The 24,934-nt window shown below is 41.4% G+C and overlaps 1 non-coding gene across 1 annotated transcript; it reads left to right on the top strand.

The window, feature by feature from the left end:
- Positions 1 to 7,187: 7,187 nt before the first annotated feature.
- On the top strand, positions 7,188 to 7,259 carry trnal-cag. Its single transcript has one exon. It is a non-coding gene; the product is annotated as a tRNA-Leu (tRNA).
- Positions 7,260 to 24,934: the final 17,675 nt, after the last annotated feature.

Below are 24,934 nucleotides of genomic sequence, written 5' to 3'. Positions count from 1 at the left end.
GATAGGAGACACCCCCCAAAAATATGCCCATGACACTCCCCCATGCAAAACCCTTCTGAAAAGTATAACTCATGTTTCTATGTCAATCGGTTACTGAGTTCTTAGTGGACGAACAGACAGACACACGGATATTGTGAATATAGAAGATATATATATACATATATGTGTGTGTATATAAATGATGGTGGGGCGGGCCAGGCAGAGGACACAGAGCAGGCTGGAGCACTTTGAGTGGAGGGAGTGGACACATCTATGTGGAATTAGCAAGTCAAAGAGGTAAGGAGGAGCAAGGTCGTGGAGGGCTTTTGAAGGTGAGGATGAGGACTTTGAATCTATCCTCTGGGAGTGAAAGGGTCACTGAGTTTGGTGCAGGAGAGGACACGAGCTGCAGAGTTGTGAATCATCTACAGCTTGTAGATGGAAGTTTTTGGTAGCTCGATGATCAGGTAGTTAACATAGTTGAGCCTAGATGTGATGAATGTGTGGATGAGGGTTTCTGCAGCCTGAGCGGTGAGGCAGTGGTGGAGCCGGGTGATGTTACGGAGGTGGGGGAAGGCAAAGCGGGTCATGGTGCAGATGTGGGATAAGAAGGACAGTTGAGGGTCAAACAAGACGCTAAGACTCTGGACTGTTTGAGTAAGGTGGAGTATGCGACCATGGATAGTGATGCTGTCAGCACCTGAGGTGTTGAGGCACTGATGGGAACTAATCAGGAGAGCCTCGGTCTTGTTGACTTTCAACTGGAGAAAGTTAGCTCTCATCCAGGACTTGATGTCTGACAGATATTCTGTCAGGACAGCAGTGGTCCTGGAGTCGAGGGTGGAGGCAGAGAAATAGAGTTGGGTGTCATCCGCATACATGTGGAAGTTGACCCCATGTCTGCAGATGATGTCACCAAGAGAGAGCATATAGATATTGTACAGAAGGGGACCAAGGACAGAGCCCTGAAGAATGCTGCACATGACGTGGTGTCACATACACACAAGGGAGAAGGGTATAGAAGGGAGCGATCATTGGGTAGAGACTCATGTGGAGTATAAACACTAATGTTGGACTGGTTGGGCTGGAAGGACTGATTCCATGCTGTACAATTTATGTAAATCTACGAACGTGCACTGGCCTAGTGAGGCAATGTGCAAAGGGTTCTGCTTTGCTAAAATCTTATTTTAAATCAACTTCAAACACAATTAACCAACATTCTAAGCAATTATCTGTGCTAACATTATGTTGTGTACCTATGACAGATTTATTTATCTGAACAAAACTTGTTAAAAATGTTTATTAGCTGCTGTGTGCAATTGGTTGCTGTGTTTCATGCATCAAATATACTTTACAGTATATTTGATGTATGAGACTTTGAGACATCTCAAAGAGCTTCACAGAATATACTTTACAGTATATTCTGTGAAGCACTTTGAGACGTCTCAAAGTTGTCATATGGCGCTTATGAAATGCAGATTATTATTACATACCCAACTCAGGAGTGTTATTACTCTGAATATGCCAATAAACACACTTTATGCCAGGTTTATCTGATTTTACTTTTAAAACGTATTAATAAACAAATACTTAATTTTATGCTTATCTAATCACAATAATCCACAGTCTTTCAAGTCATTGAATACAAAAAGAAGTTAACTGTAAGATAATGGATTTTAATGTGATAAGCAAACATAAGTGTCAAAACAGCATTACAGTAGTTTTGGAAGATTACATAACTAGTGGGAAATATATGTCCGAGTGACAAAGTGCATTTATCCTTAAGCAATCCTGCAAGTGTTGGCAGGTTGTTGACTTTGTGACTGGTGCAGGAAAATATTCAGCTATGCAGAAAATTAGGTCAGACCTCTTCATTTGTTAAATACTGAGCTATGGTGACATCAAGTTGAAAGGATGTTACATGGTATGTGGATACTGACTGTTAAATCACGATTCAGTGTTGTGATAGAGCCCATGAATCAGCCGAAGTACTGGATTTATTTTCGTTCATTGAATCATCTGATTCACCAGAATATTTTTTTTTAATTAAGATAGCTCTGGGAAAGTGCCATTATTGATAAATACATTGATAAATGTTAGAGGAGCATATGTAAACAAATTTGCAAGGCACATTTGCATTCAATGCAATGAGGTCCATTATATCTCATGATATTATTGTGCTCTTCAAGCTAAAGCCTCTAGAAAAGCACAATTTTCATTATTGTGAAATACCAAAAGAGGTTTGATCCGTTTGTTCTTTTCATCCAGAAAACAAACACTACAGTCTATTTCTAGTGCAGCATACTAAAGCTTTCTTTAAATGAGTCCACCCTTCCTGGTAATCTGTTCCAGTTGTTGATTAAAATATATATCCACTGTGTAAAGAAATACTTTCTGGTACCTAGTCCTGAAATTGCCCTTCACAAGCCTGAACTTCAGGTACTAATGACTACTTACTGCTAAGTGAACAGAGGCATGTAGAATAAGGAAACTTGCCTAAGGTTTCACCCCACCTGGGAAACAAACCCAGGTCCTCTCCCTTGCAAGGCGAGCGTGTTTATCACTACACTACAGGACTCCCCATGTATATGAAAAAGAGTGTTCCAGGCTTACTCCTCTAACCCTCTGAGTATCTTATATACCTCTACTGTATCCCATTTGAGATATGAGGCTGAGCTATGACACTGTTTTTAATGACACTGGGCATCAGCCTTGGGGCTCTCCTCTGTACTGCTTTGTATAGTCCTGGTATGTTACCAAATATGTGACATCATTTTGCAATGCAGAGCAATCTGCTCTCACCTCAGTCTCCAGCCTGACCCACTGCCAGTAATTTCACGCTAAATTTACAATTGCAGATTCACTGCTCTCACAAAGGTAACACGGATCTGGCTGCAACTGAGAACTAGATAATAATAATAATAATCCTTGCATTTGATATAGCGCTTTTCACGTCGGGAGGACGTCCCAAAGCGCTTCACAGAACACACTGTAAAGTGAATTGACTGTATATTTGTGGGCGAACGCGGCAGCCAATTGCGCACAGCAATGTCCCACAAACAGTCCCTCCGAGGCAAACATTTTGGTGAGAAATGAGAATTTCTGAATTGAAGAACAAAGAGGTAAGAATGACAAATTAGAAAGCTCTCTTGCTAAGCAAAATCCTAGTTTCAGTGGTGTAATTCATTGCCAGAGGTAAGTGCTGTTAAGGGATTAACATGTTTAATAAATAGCAGCAATTTTGCAAGGAATAGAGATTTGCTACGATATTCCAGTGTGTCAGTCTGGCTCAGTTGGTAGCACTCTCACCTCTGAATCAGAAGGTTGTGATTTATTGGAACTTGAAACTCATTTAGTCTTGCCTGATACTCCAAAACAGTCCTGGGAGGGGAGTGGAGTGGGGTGGGGGGGGGGGGGGGTGCTGCATTGTTGGAGGTGCCATCCTTCAGATGAGAGGTGAGGCTGAGGTCCCATCTGCCTGTTTAGGTGGATGTTAACAATCCTAGGGCACAATCTGAAAAGAGAAGGGCAACTAATTCCCTAAATAAAACTGATCACTCACTTCATGACTGTTAGTGGGACATTGCTGTGCAAATTGGCTACAAATCTCTCAACAATGTTAACCTGGGAAACGGATGAGAATTGAAGTAACTGGAGCTAACAGCACAGGTGATCAAAGACTGTATGTCTAAAAAATAGAGCTCTGGAATTTAATTTACCACTGAATTATCAGTTATCAATGGGAAAACATAACATAAAGGAAGATACACTTTCATATTTGGAACAAGAGCCGTTTGGACCCTTTAAAAGTTAAAGCATTTGACAACTAAACTGGAGGATTTGGATTTTAGGTTTGACATCTCCTCAATATTGATTTCCCACCCTCCCTCTGTGTCCATAAAGCAGAGTAGAATCTCTTCTCTCTTTGGCTCTGTGACCAAATAAAAGTCTGTGAATGTTCACCTACAAAAATACACTTTACAGTAAAACTCGTGAAGCAATTGGAAATATCCTCTTGGCATTAAAGGCGCAGTATCAATTACAAGGATTATTATTATTAATGTTCGGTTTCTATATTCACCCTCAGGCCCTGCAGCCGGTTCCCATCTTTGAATAGCTCTCATTTTCTTCAAGTAGCTGCTTGCATCTTATATATGCATGTTCCCATATTCTGACATGTTGATATATTCTTCAATAGCAGTATTTGCATACAATTACAGTAATGCCTATTAGCTGTTGTAAATACACGGATGCAGACTTGGTGGGCCAAATGGTCCATTTCTCATCTGTAAAATTCCAAATATTATGACTTCTTTAACATTCTAGTTTCAGAACCAAGTCTCTCTACTAACTATGTGTTATTTTTATTTTCTTTATATCAGCGTTTAAGAAGTTATCTGATGCAAAAAGTCCACGTTCTCGTTAGGAAATGGAAAAATCTATTTATTTCTAAAAAAACAAACAAAAGGAGGGTAGACTTTCAAAGCTCATGTCTTAAATGTCTTATTTCAAAACAGTTACTGCTTTCGCCAAAAGTTTTCTTTTAAAGGGCTGCTCAAAAAGTGATGATTAGAAACCCAGCCACTGAATAGCTTGAACATTTACAGAAACCTGCTTAAAAGTCCAGTGCAACATCTCTTTAAACCTACACTAAATAGCCGTTTAATTAAATGTTTCCATTACACTTGGCCTCTGAATAAATTCTGCGTCATACTTTCCTTTGAATTGTAAGTTACATCTTATGTTTCAGTGTGTGTAGATATATCAACAAAGGAATGCAAACATCGAAACTCAAGGAGTTTAGTCAACCATTGAACGTACTACATTTCGCCCACAAATATTACAGTCAATTCATTTTACAGTCTATTCTGTGAAGCGCTTTGAGACGTCGAGAAGACGTGAAAAGCGCTATATCAAATGCAAGGATTATTATTATTATTAATAATAATAGTAATAATCCTAGCGTTTGATGTATCACCTTTCACCTCGGGAGGACTTTTTAAAGCACTTCACTAGATTTTACTGAATAGTGGAGTGACTGTGTTTTGCGGGTGAAGAAAATGTTATTAGATTCTGTATGTATGGATGGTCACAGTAGGTGGGCAGAATTCATCTAATCCTTTTAATGGTGCAATGGCAATTATGTTTCTATGCTCACTTATAATGTGATATGTAAGGGGATAAATCAACTCTTCAGGAGGATGTACCATCCCAATCTTGTTCTATCACGAATGACCCTCAGTTTTGAAAGTATACATATTTCTTAATAATAATAATTCTTGCATTTGGTATGGTGCTTTATCATTTCATCGAGACTCAAAGTGCTTCACAGCATATACCGTAAAGTGAATTGACCGTACATTTTGTGGGTAACATGCAGCAGCCAATTGTTCACAACAGTGTCCCACAGTGTTTATTTTGTTTTTAAGCGATTTATTATCACTGGAAAGCGATCTGCCAATCAACTAATAAAATCCCAGACAACATGGGATGAAAAATAAGGTACAGCGTGATGTGATACTTAACAGCAATCACATTATCAGTGGTAATAATTAAACTATATTCATATCAAAAACTATATTCCCCTGCCCCATGTCTTTGATTTAAAATTTGTGAAGAATATTTCACAGTAGACATTTTTCCTTGGCGTTTCATATCCACTTGCCAATGTTTACTGAAATTATGTAAGGTTGAAATTCTGGTCGCTGAACATTTGGAGATTAAGAGCCTGTCTTTTTTTGCACTGGGTGTATAGGTGAGGTATATTCCATGGCCATTGTAGTTTATTGAATACAATGTCCCAAATCACTGGCAGCTGAGCTAGAGGTTGTGAATGGAAGGGTTCACAAGCATTCAGTTAGGCAAAGCATCCAAGCCATTTAGCCATTGCAACAAGAACAACAAATTGCATTTATACAGCAGTTTCTTGTTGGGAGGACATCCCAAGGCACTGGCTAATGAGGGGATTGCACCCGAGCTGCGGTTTGGGATCAGCGAGGGATGGCGGGCAAGGGGGGTGGAGAAAGGTAGATGGCTGAAGGCCTGGTTGAAAAGGAAGGTCTTGAGTTGGGCCTTGAAGGAGGCAAGGGAAAGGGCGAGTGGAGGTGCTCTGGCATGGAGTTCCAGAAGGTGGGGGAAGAAAGGCTGAAGATGAGCTGGGAACACCCAACTTACCATGTTTTAGATATGCACCGTTTAGGCACACTCACACATTCTAATGCCATGTCCCTCCATACACCACAGCATGGAGCTGCATTTCTACGGCAAATTAAAAGGTGAGGCATGCAGTCGTCATCATGAGAAAGCAAAACTCTATTGTCACGTGTGTAAACAGAAAGCAAAGCAAGGATTTCATATACCAGCTGTGAAGAAGGCTAAGCATAAACAGCCATATCTGAGAGCTGGAGCACACTCAATGGGCTGAATTACTTCCTCCTTTGCTGTGAATTTCTATGCCTCTGTCCCACCACACAGCACAGCGGTTTCAGTATATCTGCATATCGGCTCGAATAGTTTCTGCAAACTCCAACAGTATAACCACAAGCCCAAAGCAGTTTTGTAAAGGTAAAGGCACATATATTGTGGTCACAGGGTATGTTCTCTTACAAGCAGAATCTTAAAGAAAACAAACAACAGCACCATCAAACAAACCAAAGCAATGTCCAGCAGGACATCAATGTGTAGAGAAACACTCTGCAAGTCTGTAAAACATCTTGGAAAATCCGTATCAACGAATTTTCAGGAAATGCTCTTCAAAGTTAACTACTGCAGTCTACATCCTAGTTTCAATCACCCTACCTGGTTAACCTGTTCTCATTGTTAATTATCCAAATGAAAAGTTGCAGTGGCAGAGATAAAGGTATAACGTTGGCGTCATCTTACATACCACCAAATACAAGGTCGTCATAAGACACTTACCTTCCAGAACTGCCGAACTGCATTGGGGGGGCAGGGGGGAGGAAAAGGAAAGTTGATTCAGCTTCTGTCAGCATGTGAGTTAAAGTTCCTTAGGTGAGTTAAAGGCCAAACTCAGCAAGGCAACTTTAATGGCTACTGTGTGAACTACTGCAACTTCATGTGGCTCTAAAACCAATACTGTATCACAGAATGTAAGACACACACATATACCTAGCCAACTAATTGCTCTCAAACACCTCCGATGAAGCCTTTGCACATTAGCGGCCTGAAATTTGTTTACTACAAAGTGGAGTCCTGTAGCTCAGTGGTTATAGCACTCGCCTCAGAAGCGAGAGACCTGGGTTCTATTCCTAGCAGGGCGAAATCTTGGGAAAGTTTCCTTGCCTGATAATACTCCCTCTAGAAAAAGAACAATAATAAGTTGGTCACTTCAACTTCAATCCATGATTGTCTGTGGGACCCTGCTGTGTGCAATTGGCTGTCGTGTTTCACCCACAAATATACAGTCAATTCACTTTACAGTATAATCTGTGAAGCGCTTTGAGACGTCTAGAAGACTTGAAAAGTGCTATATCAAATGCAAGGATTATTGTTATCATTAAAGGTCAATCTAATTAACGTAATAGACTTGCATTGCAAATTTTCTTCCCAAATTAAATTCTCTTTGAGTTTACAATGGAAAATAGTGTTATTAATGTGATTAAATCAGTTCCTGAGACAAATAGGTCACTTCTGAACGGTTGGAGTAATGTATAATTTATAATGTTGTATAAAGTTCTAAAGAAATAAAACATAGGTAGTGAAGCCAGCTACTTTTTGCCAAGTCTAAAACCAAACAGGATTTGGATTAGGGCGGAACAGGAGATGAAATCCTGTGTTGATAAAAATGAATGGCATAAAATGCAGCTAAACCCAGGCCACATCACAATACTGGACAACAATAAAAGACAAAAGTAAAAGTATCCTTGGCAGGTTAAAAGCCAAACTCAGCAAGGCAACTTTAATGGCTACAGTGTGACTTACCGCAACTTCATGTGAATATGATTGCTGGACAGCAATAAAATGACAAGATGGTTCTGGATCCACATAAGGATTTGTGATTCCATAGAAGGAAATGGAAAAATATATTTCTATCCTCTTTCCTTCTCTCTTCCCCTCTTTTTCTCTCTCTCCCTAAGTAGATTTTTGATGCCAAGTTCACATTTGAGTAATTTTCTGTGAAGCCTATAAAACATACAACAACTTGCATTTACATAGCACCCTTATATAGCACAACACCTTGAAGAGCTACTGACTAATCCAAACCTAGACCGGTTGTAACTGAAAGAATGCCCTTTTCTGTCATCTTTCCACAAGCTTATCATACTTGGGTAAAGACAGTTCCATAGGTACCAGAAACCATCTAGTATTTCACCCAATTATTCATGAATGAACCTAAATTGAGTATTGACAGGCTGATCAACACTTGGGGAGGGAAACAACAGCTGAGTCCAATCCTATCCTCACTTAACATCTACACACTCTCTGTATTTTGAAGGGGGCACTAAATCGTGATAGAATCTGGAACCTTACCTTCCTAACCCAAGAGAACTAGGGCCAAATTGTAGCATTTCAACTGCTGGACCAGGTGACATCAGCAAACTCAGCAAACTGAAATTCGAGCCTGCAACCTTTCTGGTATGCAATAATCCTTGCATTTGATATCGCGCCTTATCACATTGTTGAGACATAATAATAATAATCCTTGCATTTGATATAGCGCTTTTCACGTCTTCTAGACATCCCAAAGTGCTTCACAGAATATACTGTAAAGTGAACGCGGCAGCCAGTTGCACACAGCAATGTCCCACAAACAGTCATGGATTAAAAATGACCAATTTATTATTGTTTTTTGGAGGGATTATTATTAGGAGTGTGTAGTAAGGAAACTTGCCCAAGGTTTCGCCCTGCCTGGAATTGAACTCAGGTCTCTCACCTGAGTTCAATTCAATGATCTAGTCATCTTAAAGCACTTCACAGAATATGTTGTAAAGTGGATTGACTGCATATTTTGTGAGCAAAGCGTAACAGCCAAATGCACACAGCAGTGTCCCACAAACAGTCATGGATTGAGCGCCAACTTTTTTTGGTGTGTATGGCTTAGTGTAACACACAGGGAGCTTTAGATCAAACTAAAGTACTGAACGACACTAGACACCAAAGCATGTTGGCTTGCGGAAGCAATAGCTATTTAATGAACTGAACAATCACAACAATCCCATATAATTGAGTCCTCGTGCTGACTGCGAGCACGCTCCCACTCTTAAATCTCAAGAAAGATTGTGCTGCTTCAGCATTACAAAAAGTTTTCAGGACATTAATTAATTAATTAATTTGTATCCTGGCAGAGATTCTAAAGTCTATCTGTGTTTAACAATGAAATAAATATAATATAATAATAATCCTTGCATTTGATGTAGCGCTTTTCACGTCTTCGAGGCGTCTCAAAGTGCTTCACAGAATATGCTGTAAAGTGAATTGACCGTACATTTGTGGGCGAAATGCGGCAGCCAATTGTGCATAGCAATATCCCACAAACAATCGTGGATTGAAAATGACCGATTTATTATTATTTTTGTTTTTTGGAGGGATTATTATTAGGCGTGTGGAGTAAGGAAACTTGCCCAAGGTTTTGCCCTGCCTGGAATTGAACCCACGTGTCTTGCTTGCAAAGCGAGTGCTCTAACCACTGAGCTACAGGACTCCACAATATCCCACAAAGCTCAACATATTTTCTTTTCTCAAACCACATTATCGCTGGTACAGTAATTATTGATTGAAGGGTTCAATGGCTGAACCCTCAGGCACAACATGTAAAAATGCCTTATGATTTCAGATTTATGAAAAAATAACATTGGAACTGTTATGTACCAGATGGAAGCTTAAACTACAGAGTTTCATACCCAACAAGCAATGAAGTGACACCATCAATGTTACAGTTGGAACCTAGCTTCCCAAAACAACACAATAACAAATTACATTTATATAGCACACTTCAGGTTGGACGGATATCTCAAGGCTCTGGACAGTTAAGGGTTTGCACCCGAGCTGGATAAAGTTTAATTTTAAATGTTATACTTTAAAATTGACAGGCTTCTATTTAAATTGCCTTCAGGAAGCTTCCCAGAACTCTTCTAAAGGATCCGACTAGTGTAAACAATTAAGCAAAATGAGCTACACCATACAAGAAGATTTTTTCCTTGTCAAAGAATTGCACTTATATCATGAATTCACTATTTAGCGTTTCAGTAGCTATAGTTATCTGTGCTGACCAGGATGGCTTGAATGGGAGGGATGATGATAAGCAGCAAGGGAGAGGCCGCACTCCTCTGCGAAGGTTTCTTGAAGGGAAATTAATTTAAAGGAGGAGGCATCCTAGCCAATGCAAATCACTGGCCTCAGTGTTTTTAACAGCATCCCCTTTAGAACTGTACTGAGTGACAATTCCTTGTGGTAAAAATGAAAGTGGATCAATGATGTCAGGTGAGTGAATGGTGGGATGGATGGGGGGAAAGAGAGAGGAGAGACATTGTTAAGTGTGTCTACTGACTGCACAGCAGTCATGAGACATTTTATTAAGAGGCGGACTGGTTTGAGAAGGAAAGAACAAATGCTTCGGATTGGTGTGGAAAACAAACCAACAAAGTTACATTTATAGCTCGCCTTTCACGTTGGGAGGCCATCTCAAACAGGTGGTTTGCAAGGGATTTGGTGGTGAACTGTGAATGTCATACACTGGCACTCTACTGACATGAGTGGAACATCTAGAGCAGAAAAGGGGTGCTGCACCACCCAAGGAGTTTTTTTTCCAGATGAGACATTAAACCAAGGTCCCGTCTGTCTGTTCAGGTGGACTTTAAAAATCCCATGGCACTATTCGAAAACAGAAGGGAGTTTCTCCTGGTTTTCTGGCCAACAATCCCCTAAATAAAATTGGTCATTCACTTCATGGCTGTTTGACATTTTTCTGTGCAATTTGACTGCTACAATCACCGACAAATACAATCACTACACTTTTTACAGTAAATTTCTGGTAAGTGCTTTGAGAAGTCGTCCCAAGAAACATTATAAATGTAAGGATTCTGCGGAGGAGACCTTGACTTGCCGATTAGTATTGTTGAGGAATAATCTGTTCAAAAAAACAAAATACTGTACAACTCATAATCATCACATGGACAGCTCCCTCCTCTCCTGTAATTGACCTTTATAATACAAATCATGAAACAAGAGTTATCATCACTCCCCCATTGCTATTAAAGCCACCATGTTTGTAGTGCAGTATGTTTTAACCAGCAGGACAGCAAAATGAAATCATAGCCACCACAATATAATGATGGTATGTCCTGCCTTTTCTTCCCCGCTCCTCTGTAGAAGTAGGAAAGTTCATTCACCATTGTTTTCTTCAGTGAAGCTTCCTCAGTGATTGGAGAAGTTGTTGGAGCCGAAAAAGTTTCCTTTTCCTTAACATACAATAATAATATAATCCTTGCATTTCATATAGCTTCGGAGCACTTATAATAATAATAATCCTTGCATTTGACATAGCTCTTTTCACGTCTTCTAGACGTCTTAAAGCGCTTCACAGTATATACTGTAAAGTGAATTGATTGTATATTTGTGGGTGAACGCGGCAGCCAATTGCGCACAGCATTGTCCCACAAACAATCGTAGATTGAAAATGACCAATTTATTATTGGGTTTTTTTGGAGGGATTTTTATTAGGAGTGTGGAGAAGGAAACTTGCCCAAGGTTTCGCCCTGCCTGGAATTGAACTCAGGTCTCTCGCTTGCAAAGCGAGTGCTCTAACCACTGAGCTACAGGACTTCACAGTGGTGAGGGTGGATACTGAGCATGAAGGAAGAGGGAGGGGGAGTAGATCGAAGAGGTAGGTTTTAACTTGAGTCATAAAGATAGATTGAGAGGGGGTGAGGCAGAGGGATAGAAGCAGGGAATTCCAGAGCTTGGGGACATAATGACTCATGGCCTGTTTTATCGTTCAGTGAAAACCAAGTACAAAAAAACAAACTAATGTTACACAGCTTGTTTTTTGATAATAATGATAAATTATTTGTCGTACTACAGAGGAACATTAGAGGGAAGACTGAGCAGGAGAGAAGGATAAGCCTAAGTGGCTCATGTGGAGAAAAACATCAGCATTGATTAAATGTTACATACATTCTGGAAAATAAAAACCTAAATGGGGTAGAGGAGCAAAGGGACATGGGGGTACACATACACAATTCACTAAAAGTAGCAACTCAGGTTAATAAGGCCATAAAAAAGGCAAACCTGGCATTCGGGTTCATTTCTTGAGGGATAGAAATGAAAAACAGGGAAGTTATGGTAAACTTCTATAGAACCTCGGTTAGACCACACTTAGAATACTGTGTGCAGTTCTGGTCCCCACATTATAGAAGGGATGTAGAGGCACTGGAGAGGGTGCAAAGGAGATTCACAAAGATGATCCCAGAACTGAGAGGTTATACCCATCAGGAAAGGCTGAACATGCTTGGACTGTTTTCTCTTCAAAAGAGGAGGGTAAGGGGTGACCTGGTAGAGGTCTTCAGGATTATGAAAGGTTTTGATAGGGTAGACATAGGGAAGATGTTTCCACTTGTGCGGGAGACCAAAACCAGGGGCCATCAAGATAAAATAGTCACAAATAGATAAAATAGGGAAGTTAGAAGAAATTCTTCACACAGAGAGTAGTGAGAATGTGGAACACGCTGCTACAAGCAGTTGTTGAGGCAAATAGCATAGATGTATTTAAGGGGAAGCTAGATAGGTACATGAGGGAGAAAGGAATAGAAGGTTATGCTTGAAGGCTTAGTTGAGGAAGGGCAGGAGGAGGCTCATGTGGAGCATAAACACCAGCACAGACCAGTTAGGCCAAATGACCTGTTTCTGTGCTGTATATTCTAATATATTCTGAATAGCCTATTTCTATCTGGAACATTCTATGATTTTTAGTACTACAATAAAAGCTATTCATAAAATAGCACCTTCAACTCTCAGTGAACCATCTGATAGAAACGGCTTGCCCAAGTGGTATAAGTACACATGCACATACTTCTCTCATTTGTATACACGTAAAAGGGAAAATTCCACCTGTGTCTAGATTTAGGCTTGTCTTCTAATAATGATAACCTTGCATTTGATATAGCGCTTTTCACATCTTTGAGACGTTTCAAAGCACTTCACAGAATATACTGTAAAGTGAGTTGATTGTATATGTGTGGGTGAAACGAGGCAGTCAATTGAGCACAGCAGTGTCCCACAAACAGTCTTGGATTGAGTGACCAAATTATTGTTTTTTTTAAGCATTATTATCCTTTATTATCATTATTATTATTCTAATTACAAAAACTATCTTCAGAACATTTTGCAATAAGGAAAAACACGATACCCAACAGATGCAATGTGTCGCTTCCCACCCACCCCCACCGTGGAATTTAAATTTTAAGAAAAAAATTGATCACTCAATCCACAACTGCTTGTGGGTCACTGCTGTCTGCAATCGGCTGCCGCGTTTCACCCACAAATTATACAGTCAATTCACTTTACAGTGCATTCTGTGAAGTGCTTTGAGACATCTTGAATATGCGATAAGGCGCTATATTAAATACAAGAATTATGATTATAATTGAATCATTTAACTGTTCTGCAGACTTCAAATACTTCAGTCTATGTTAAATGGAGGTAGTAAAATGTCTCTGGGAAGAGAGTTGTGAAGTAAATGGTAAATAAGACCAAAGTCATCAGTTGGATTTCAGTCAATTCATCAGTCCCCATCTTTCCTTGCAGTTTGATTAACAAGTAAATTGTTTCACTGACATTGCCAATGATTCCTCATGTTTCAGTGACCAGGAAAACGATATATGCTTGTGAGTCACATCAGTGTGCCATTAACAGGTTTCAACTTGAGGCTCACGTTTTGTTCCCTCAAATATAACGATCACTGAACATCAACAACTTATTTACTTAGTATGTAGCATGTGATCAGAGGCTGTCAACATGTCAAATTGTGATTTAGTATTTTATACATGTGGTTGAAATTTACAATCACCTAGATAGTAGCCAGTAGTTTCTGCAAGTACTCGTTGGACTACTAAATTTACAATCTTAGAATTAAACAGTTAAATTGGCTGCTGCATTCGCCTATATACAGTGACCACTTCATAGTAAATCCTGTGAAGCGCTATGAGACATCTTGATGACGTGATAAGGCGCAATATCAAACGCAAGGATTATTATAATCTTAGAAGCGCAATTAGTTATCTTGCTGATTTCACATGAAAATAAGAATAATAACCCTTGTATATGATACATCACTTTTCACATCAGGAGAATCTCTCAAAATGCCTCACCTGATTTACTGTAAAGTGGAGTGTCTGTATATTCTGTAGAGAAACCCCTTTAGTAGTTAAAACCCCTCAATGCAAAAGAAGCATCTACAGTACTTTTCCAATTGTTAAAGTGGATCAAACTTCTAAAGTGTAAAGATAAGTATTAGCTGTAAAAGTGTTATCAGAGTAAGGCAAAGGATTAATTGTGCTCACATAGGACCATTGCACTTAGACCCATAGGACAGCATCATATTTTTCCCCATTTTTTGATTGGGTACATCTGACCTGTAGGGAAATAAGTTCTGCACGTATACTGTTCTGCCCTATCAGATATGCAAAGTAAGGTTCAAGAATAGAAAAATTCAAAAGCCCTTTCAGACAAAACTAAAGGCAAACAATTCAGCAAATAATCAAGCATACAGCACCAAAAATGGGAAAGGTGTGGGGGTGTGGAATTCAAACTAATTTCAAAGAAAATTTATCGAAAGAAGCGAATTGAAATACAGTGAAACTGAAAATGGGAAGAAATATTAAACATTGACAAAAAGGAAAGCAATGGCAAATGCTTGTGAAATAATCTGAGGATGAAGGCGAATATTAAAGCGACAAGAAAGAGCTGCAGGAGATTTGAAAAGGAAGGCATAGTGTAGGTATAGAGAGGGCAAGAGATACGTTTCAGCATCATATGGCCTCGTAACACTTTCTAAATACTTTCTATAGCCATCTTCCGCCAATGTCTCCATCTATCTCCAAACCCCTCAACCTCCCTGGCCTTCACAGAATATACTGTAAAATGAATTGATTGTATATGTGTGGGTGAAACGTGGCAGCCAAATGCACACAGCAGTGTCCCACAAACAGTTGTAATCATCACGACAGGTTTATTCTGACACTCATGCGGTAAACTTAATGGACAATATGTTCAGTTTCATAGAATCGTGCGGTCCAATGACAGGGAAGTAAATGCAAGAAAAAAAGCAGTTCTCTTAATCATTTTTTCTGTGAAACTTGATAACTACATATATTAAAACATCCCAGTGTCTCTGATCCACAACTTTACCTAATGCGCTCCCACACCAAAGGAAAGTTTTTAGAAAAGTAGCCTTTAACTGATTAACTTTTTAAAATATGTAGTCACCATTGACCCTATCTGATCCAGGCTGCAGTTCTGATGAATCAGGGGACACACTAGTGAGGCTCTGAGTGATCACTAAATGTAGTGACACACTCATCATTATTGATAATAATCCCTCGAGAGAAAAAATAATAATTTGGTCACTTCAACCCACGACTGTTTGTGGGACACTCCTGCGCGCAATTGGCTGCCACATTTCGCCCACAAATATACAGTCAATTCACTTTACAGCCTATTCTGTGTAGCGCTTTGAGACGCCTCGAAGACGCGAAAAGCGCTACATCAAATGCAAGAATTGTTATATTATATTAGAGTACAGTGATACATAGCATTAGCGTACACTGTAAGTGCTGTGGCGTTCACACCACAAAAACCATCAGTGTGTAGTACATTTAATGGCTCCCACTGTTGGAAGGGACTTACATACCATAAATCTACATTATCCAAACTGTCCTGAGCTCCGGCACTCCAGGAGGAAGCGATGCATTTAGCTCAGGTGACAACGCCAGAGAGTTGAATTAAGTTTTTTTTTAAAAAAAATGTAAGATAAACCACCTGACACGGTTTATCAGGAGACGACTTCTGAACACGAGAGAGACTCGACTTCAGAAACGGACAGTTCGAAAAGTTGGAAAGGCAACAGTCACTTATATTTAAATATCTCTGTACCTATATATGCACAACAACCGCATTGCCCTCAGAAAATCGTGTCCCAGCCCGTCCGTCTGTCTGTCTGTGTCTGTGTGTCTGTGTCTGTGTGTCTGTCTGTGTGTCTGTCTGTCTGTGTCTGTCTGTCTGTGTCTGTCTGTCTGCCTTCTGTGGACAGTTCTGCATTTCTCAGAGAACATGAGCCCTATACTGTATAAAGTGCATATACTGCGGCAAAGGGTAACAGCGTCTCTCCCATCACCTCAACCCCCGACCACTCGGGCAAACCGCGTCTCACCTGTTGATCTTCTGAGCAAAGGCTCTCCTCTCCGCGCTGGACAAGCTCGCCATGGCCCCGGGGGCGGGGGGGGGGTTCCACGCAGTGAGGCTGGTCCGCTGGATGTCAGAGGCTTGTGAACGAGGTGATTAAAATGCCACATCGGGGGGTGGAAACTTCCGCGTTTCCACCTAATTCCCCAACGCAGAGCCAATTGCGCAACAGAGGGGCAGTCTCTGAGGCAGCGCCAGCCGAGGGCTCGGGCTGGGCAAGGAGACAGGGGGGCAGGGCAGGGCAGGGGGCAGGGCAGGGGGGCAGCAGGGGCAGGGGGGCAGGGGGGCAGCGGCAGGGGGCAGCGGGGATAGGGGGCAGCGGGAAGGGGGGCAGGGCAGGGGGCAGGGCAGGGGGGCGGGCAGCAAGGGGGCAGCGGGCAAGGGGGCAGAGGAGGTAGGGGCAGCAGGGCAGCAGGCAGGGGCAGGGGGGCAGCGGGCAGGGGGGCAGCGGGCAGGGGGGCAGCGGGGATAGGGGGGCAGCGGGCAAGGGGGCAGGGGGGCAGCGGGCAGGGGGGCAGAGGAGTTAGGGGGCAGCAGGGCAGCAGGCAGGGGGGCAGCGGGCAGGGGGGCAGCGGGGATAGGGGGGCGGCGGGCAGGGGGCCAGCGGGCAAGGGGGCAGGGACCACACCAGGCGCTTTGGTCGGCAGTTATTTTATTTTTCCTGGTGAATCAGCCATCGGGCTGGGACCGGCTTCCTGCCCCTTCGTCGCTTTCACAACCAATTGCAATCCGTGGCGGATGTTCTCTGTCCACACAGCCGAAACCAGCAATACTGGTTCAGATCGAGTGTGGGTATTGGGTTTCTGTTTGGGGAGTGGGAACTGCTTACGGGATGACATTGGTGCAGGTGCAAACATCCCCCCATTAATAGAGTAGTAGATTTTGCAACTGTTCCTATTCACAGTAGTGGAGAAACTAACGTTATCGCTAACTATGCAATGGGGACTTTGGCAAGTGCAACGTTGTGCAAGTCAGCAGTGTGTGGTTTGTTTTTAGGGTCCTTACTCCACAGTGAATCAGATTAATTTGTTTTAGTCAACGGGGTATCTGGCCTGTGCTTAAGAGTGTCCAACCCAAGCTGAGATAGATTCCACTCATCCCACCTAAACATGGAAAGCTCAGAGAATGATTGTTGGAATGGAATGGCACTCTCCCTGGAGGGCGGGATGGATCCTGCTTACCTAATTCCAGAAAGTATTAGGCACAGATTGACAAGAGGCAAAGCTTGCGGAGCCCAGAGTGTGCATTGGAGTCTAACCAGCTGAAACCGCATAGCATGCCATTGATATCTCCCTCTGGCAAGCTTTCCCACTGCTGTCCAGCTGGGACCACCCTACCATGAACTGATGTGAAGTGGTCAGGCATCAACCTTGGAAGAGTTTGGCAGGTTTGATCCCTTAAAAAACACCATCTTATTCCCCAAAATCAAATGAACCCCACTCTGTTTTGCCTTCCTCAGTGCTTCTCCATACTTCCTATTACAGACTTGCACTGGAAAATGCTAATTCGCCCATGAACTTTAGTATTTAATCTCCGCCACAATAGAGGCGATTGTTTTCGTGATTTTTATATTGAAAGATCTAAGCTTCATAAGAAATGAAAGCTCAGCTTCTGGTTTTGCAGGCGCTCTGTATCCCTTTCAGTTGGATTTGTTTCTTTCTGTAGTATGAAAATAGCAGATCATTATATACTTTCACGAGCTTCACAACACTGCCGCCTACAGCTGAAAGTCATTGTGGCCAGTAAAATTATCATATTGTAAGAGCCGGATTGGGTGTGTGAGTGATGAATCTGTGAGTGAATGAATCTGAACGAGTGGGTGAATTTGTGAGTGAATATGTGAGTGTGAGGATCTGAGTGAGTGAATTTGTGTGAGTGAGTGAGTGAGTGAGTTTATCTGTGAGTGTGAGTGAATTTGTCAATACTAAAAGAGTGAGTGTGCATGCATATGTGAATGTGTGAGTCCATCTGTCCACAAAAACATTGATTATGGTTTGAAGCATTTCACCTTTAATATTACACTGTATTAAAAAAACATATACTCTGCACTACGGGTGCACCTTATCCTGAGTTTCAAAAGACTTCTCCTTAACCCTGGAGTTTTAACAATTGTAAGGCTACCCCAGCGCAGACTGACTACTCCAGCACAGACTCTCTACCTCTGCACAGACTGGGGATCAACCCTTTCTGTAAGATTCATTTTCACTTGGCTAATAGCTTTACTTACTGAGCTATTGTTGGAGAAGTTAGCAAAACAGTTTTAATGTGCCATGCATTTGACACATGTAAATTCAAACAAAGAAACTTGTTATGATTGAATTAATTGACTAAATACAGACACTGTTCCTGACATTATATGTTTAACGAACTAATGTAATACGTTTTCCCGTTTTACAAACTACTGTGATGAAGGTCACAAAGTAGCAAACACTACAAGCAGCCATAACAACAACTTATAATAATAATAATAATAATCCTTGCATTTGATATAGCGCTTTTCACGTTGGGAGGACGTCCCAAAGCGCTTCACAGAACACACTGTAAAGTAAATTAACTGTATATTTGTGGGCGAACGCGGCAGCCAATTGCGCACAGCAATGTCCCACAAACAGTCGTAGATTGAAAATGACCAATTTATTATTGTTTTTTGAAGGGATTATTATTAGGCTCTGTGTGGAGTAAGGAAACTTGCCCAAGGTTTCGCCCACTGCCCGGAATTGAACTCAGGTCTCTCGCTTGCAAAGCGAGTGCTCTAACCACTGAGCTACAGGACTCCACACAGCTACAGGACTCCACACTTACATTTACAAACTACAGACTTACATTTATATAGCGCCCCTTCATGTAGGACAATGTCTTTTGAGAGTTTAACCATGACTGAGTTAACTACAACTTTCCATTCCCTCCGCTCAGCGGGTTGTGACCTGCTCCTCATTCCCCGCCTGGCCCGCCCCACCATTGACAGTCGGGCCTTCAGCTCTTTTGCCCCCACCCTATGGAACTCCATCCCACATTCCCTATGCCTCACTCCCTCCCTAGCCTCCGTCAAGGTGCATCTCAAAACCCTTCTTTTCGACCGAGGGTTTGGCCACCCTCCTTGATCTCGACCCCCAGTTCGGGTCCAAATCCCTGACTGTCCAGTGCTTTGACACTTCCTTCCGACGTGAAAGGCGCCATACAAATGTACTTTTGTATTGTATATGCTGAACAAGAGAGGATGGGGGAGTGGAAGGTGACCATAGGTGTGATCGAAGCTAGGTTTAAGGTGGGATTTAAAGACAGATAGAGAGGATGGGGTGAGACAGAGGGGTAGAGAGTTTCAGAGTTTAGGGGCATAGTAGTTGAAGGCTCAGTCACCATTGGTGGCACAGAGAGGCAGAGGATGCAAGCCTGAGTTAGTTGAATGAAATGGGTGAGCAGCAGAGTGGGGTAAAAGATCACTGAGGATAACAGACGATACCCATGAATTCCACTGAATATGATTCTGAATGAAAATTACACATAAGATTTGATTAGCAAACATTTCGGCAATAGTGATCAGGAGAAAAAGTCCCAGTCTGATGGGAACCAGCTGTTTTCTAGTCATAATCATCGTCCTTGACCAAGATCACCTTCTTCCATCTTTGAACTATTTTTGATCAGGAATGGAAACACTGTCTGACTCCCCTCACCCCAGTCTAACCCACAGACACGAAGACCAATTTATAGTGTCCAACTGCTACACAAACTGAGATTAATCAATTTGGTTAATTTAGTTGGCTTAGTGCTACCTAGTGGAAGAAACCAAGAATGCAGTTTTAACTTTTTTTAAAAAAAAGAAAAGGTAATGTTTCTCCAGACAATTTATTTTCTTATTTCCTCAAGGCAACGCCTCATAAAGTTCCAGCTTGGCTCAGCAGTTAGCACTCTTGCCTCTCAGTCAGCAGGTAGTTATTTCAAGCCCCCAATTGGGATTTGAACTCATCACCTAGGCTGGCCATTCATGCGTGAGCATAGTATGTATCCTCATAGGCTTTCAGGGTTATTTCACTTCTTTGAGGTGGGGTGAAACCTTAGACAGTTTCCTAACTCCACACACCTCTGTTTACCTAGCAGTAAGTAGGAACTTGGTTGTTAGTCGAGTGGCAGATTGCTTTCTGGGGATAATAATTAAACCTTAAAAAAAAATTGGTCACTCAATCCACAACTGTTTGTGGGACACTGCTGTGCACAATTGGCTGCTGCATTTCACCCACAAAATACATAGTCAAATCACTTTACAATATATTCTGTGAAGCACTTGGAGATGTCTCAACAACTTGATAAGGTGCTGTATCAAACGCAAGGATTATTATTAAGTGTCATCAAAAGCTAACTGTTTGTACTGGAAACTAGTTTGTACTAGTGGAGTCCTGTAGCTCAGTGGTTAGAGCACTCACTTTGCAAGTGAGAGACCTGAGTTCAATTCCAGGCAGGGCGAAACCTTGGGCAAGTTTCCTTACTCACACGCCTAATAATAATCCCTCCAAAAAAACAAAACAATAATAAATTGGTCATTTTCAATCTACGACTGTTTGTGGGACATTGCTGTGCGCAATTGGCTGCCGCGTTCGCCCACAAATATACAGTCAATTCACTTTACAGTGTGTTCTGTGAAGCGCTTTGGGACGTTCTCCCGACGTGAAAAGCGCTATATCAAATGCAAGGATTATTATTATTATTATTATATTACTGTGGTGCAATCAGTCAATCTCCTAAGATTTCATTTTTTGACTCTTTTTTAGATATCCACTTTTATTTTTACTGGAGGTTTTAAACATTTACCAACAGATGGTGCTACAATGTTATATAATACTGTATCTATCTTACTCAGGCATCCATTCAACTCAAAGAGATAATTATTTTATCCTTAGGAAAAAATATTGCAAATGGTTTAATTCAGACCTAAATTCTGCCCTAAAATATCTCAAATAAATTTAGACATTGTGTTGAAAAGATACTGTTTTTAATAAGAGCACATTGCTAAGGTACTATACCAAATCCAGATTATTATTATTATTATTACTTCTACAAATCTCCCTTTATAACTGTGAACCATCCCCAAATCTTCAATGTCCTTTTATAATAATAATCCTTACATTTGATGTAGCATCATTCGTATCAGGAGGATGACCTGAAGAGATCCACAGGTATACTGTAAAGTGCAGCGAATAGGTATTTTGTGGGTGAACGTAACAGCTAATCCCCACACAGCAATGTCCCACGAAGCCATGAAGTGAATGACCAATTTTACTTGGGGGTTGATGACCAAGACATTAGGAGAAATTATCTTCTCTTTTCATATAGTGCCATGGAATCTGTAAGTCTACGTGAACAAAAAGAAGGGACCTCAAGTTTAGCTTTGCATCCAAAGGTCGACACCTCCAATAATACACTACTCCCCCAGCACTGCAGTGGAATGTCGTCTTCGACTTTATGAGTTCAAAGACTGGGCATGGGATTTGAACCCAGAACATTATGACTCAAAGGTGAGAGTACTACCAACTGGGCTAGGCTGGCACCAAAATGAAGGGGGTGTGGGGGTCATGGTGGTCCAATTAGCAGAGGTAAAGGATGCACAGAAATTGGATGTGATTATTGATTTGTTCACCGAAGGGTTTCATTCAATGTGACGTTACAGTAAACAAAGCTAATCAAATACTAGAAATGAAAGGAAAACCTGAGATGTTTAAAATCTGAAACCGAATGCTAGAAATCCACAGCAGGCCAATCAGCATCCAAATGAAAAGGCAGGTCAAAGGTTGGGCATAACTATTTATCAGAATTTGAATCTCATATTAGTTTTGTATCTTCACTGTATTTGACCGTAAGTAAAATAAAGTTATTTGTTACCTTGATGATGACACATTTAGAAAGGTGATATATCAAAAGTAAAGAATATCATTGTCATTTTGTACAAAATAGGACAGCTAATGAATGTTTCAAGAAATATACATTGTCTTTCAAACTATCCCAAACACACCTCAATTTAGTTTGACTAATGGAGCTAATTGTTTTTATCATTCGGGGACTCAATACATTTAATAATTACAATTAGCATTTTCTGATTCCATACTTTCCCACATCCTTAATATCATACTTGAAAATTGTGTATCTTGGCATTTGCATTTCCTGCCCAGTGAACAATTTGTATAATATCACCTCCATAACCCTTCCTCCAAGTTTACATTTCTGTTACCATTTCTGGGTTCATACAACCATTAGCATTTACAGAACAGAAGAAGGCCATTCGGCCTATTGTGTCTGTATTGGCTCTTTTAAGAGCAATCCTTTCTGTCCATTTGCCTACCCTTTCCCCATACCCCTGTAAGCCTTTTGAGGTATTTATCTAGTTCCCTTTTCAAAGCAAATATGGATTCTGCCTTAACCACTGCTGCTCTCAGCAGGGCATTCCTTATCCTAATTGCTCTGTGTGTGAAAAAAATTCTCCTAAACTCCCATTTTCTCATTTACTTACTCATTTTAAACTATCTTAGATGCCTTCTACTCACTGACTCACTGACCAGTGGAAGTAATTTCTCCTAAAACCCTTCATAATTTCTCTGTTGTAGTGGAAAAAGTCCCAGTTCCTCCAGTCTCTGCTCATAGACCATTCTCATCACCATTATCATCCTCGTAAATCTCCTCTGCACCCCCTCTATTGTCTTGACATCTTTCCTAAAGTGGGGTGACCAATACTGGACACAATATTCTAACTGTGGTCCAACTAACAATTTATATAAATTTAGCATTACCTCTTTGCTTTTGTATCGTATACTCCTATTTGTAAAACCGAAGAATCCATTAACTTTTTTGACAGCTTTGTCCGTCTGCCTTCCCATCTTAAGGATTTATGTACATTAACCTCTATTTTTCCACTCCTTTAATATTTTAATACCTAGCATATGTCAAATGCAAGGATTATTATATTCTTCCTCTCATTCTTCCTCCCAAAGTGTACAACCTCACATTTTTCTGCCTTAAATTTTATTTGCCATTTCTTTGGTGATTATGACTAACTCCAGTATTTGTTATGTTAGATGTCGTGTTTACCTAGCAGTAAGTAGGAATCTGGTTGTTAGTCGATTGCAGATTGCTTTTCCAGGACTAATAGTCCCTTAAAAAAATGTGGTCACTCAATCCATGACTGTTTGTGGGACATTGCTGTATGTAATTGTCTGCTGCATTTCGCCCACAAAATACACAGTTAATCCACTTTACAATATATCTGTGTAAAAACAGCTTTGAGTGGGTGCCTAATTTTTGGGCTTTTTTTTATCATTGTGCAGGTATCACATTTCGGTATATTCAGGGGCGTGGAGCTCCTGGAGCAGCACCTGAAATCCACAACGGAGGCTGCGTGCAGCTGAAGAGAAACAAAAATTCAGGTGGATGGTCCACTGGGAGAGGATGGGTCGATGGACATTTGTTGCTGTTTTAAACCTAAAATATAAAATAATCAAGGTTGGCCTATCTCTCTCTACCTCTGATTCTCAGTCCTTTTATTCCAATGACAGCAAGTATGACAGCTTTACCTCAAGCTCAGCAAGGATGTAAGAATTTAGCTTATTAATGGTCTCCAGCGAGCTGCGCATGTGCTCTAAGAATCATAATATATTACAGCATAGAAGGAAGCCAATCGGCCCCATCATGCCTGTGCCGGCTCTTTGGAAGAGCTACCCAATCAGTCCCCCTCACCCACTCTTTCCCCCATACACCTGCAAATTTTTCCTTATATAGTAAGATGCTCTATAGTAAGAAACTGAAAACACCATGTTTATTGGGCTTCTTTTGAGCTTGTTAGCCAACATAATCGTTGGGCTGCTTTTGAGCTGGTATTTGGTTGACTTTGGCTACAAACGTAATTTAATTTCTGGCAACACTGGTTCCAGGCTGGGTTGCCAGAAATTAAAATCCATTTGTAGCCCAAAATGCCAGCCCAGAATTACGTGTTGCCGAGTATGGGTATAACCGGTGGCCGATTTAGGTCAGCGCTTTGGAAACTATTTAAGATCTTCATAGGAGGGAAACAAAAAAAAAGGCCAATTTGTCCACTGTGCCATTACTCACTGATGGTTCAGTGTCAACATTGACCGACTGACCTACCCACTCATTCACTCATTTTTGGGGTCACTCGGGTGTCTGACACATGCGGAAACCCATCACTACGCTTTAGAGTATCCACACCAAACTGAGAATTCCCGCGCGTCCCACCGACACCCGGAAATCCCAGAGAGAGGTTGTTGGACTGGAATGCGCACTCCCTCCCGGGAGGGACACCACCCGCTTTCCCAATTCCAGAAAGTACGAGGCGCGGGTTGGCAGGAGCCAGGGCTCGGGGAAGCGGCGGGGGCGGTGCAACCAGCTTTACACCACAAGGCTTTGCCTGGTGCTGGTGCTGGTGCTGCCGCCTGTCTGGTCAGGTCCACCCTCAGCCCAGGGAGAGGGTTTGCAGGAGCTGAGTGGGATGACCCCCAGTGACTGGTCTGCCCTTCGAGGTCCTACTGCTGCTGCTGCTGCT

Source organism: Callorhinchus milii, unplaced genomic scaffold (assembly GCF_018977255.1).
Source record: "Callorhinchus milii isolate IMCB2004 unplaced genomic scaffold, IMCB_Cmil_1.0 Scaffold1, whole genome shotgun sequence".
Lineage (NCBI taxonomy): Eukaryota > Metazoa > Chordata > Chondrichthyes > Chimaeriformes > Callorhinchidae > Callorhinchus > Callorhinchus milii.
This window is presented reverse-complemented; position numbering and strand designations above follow the sequence as displayed.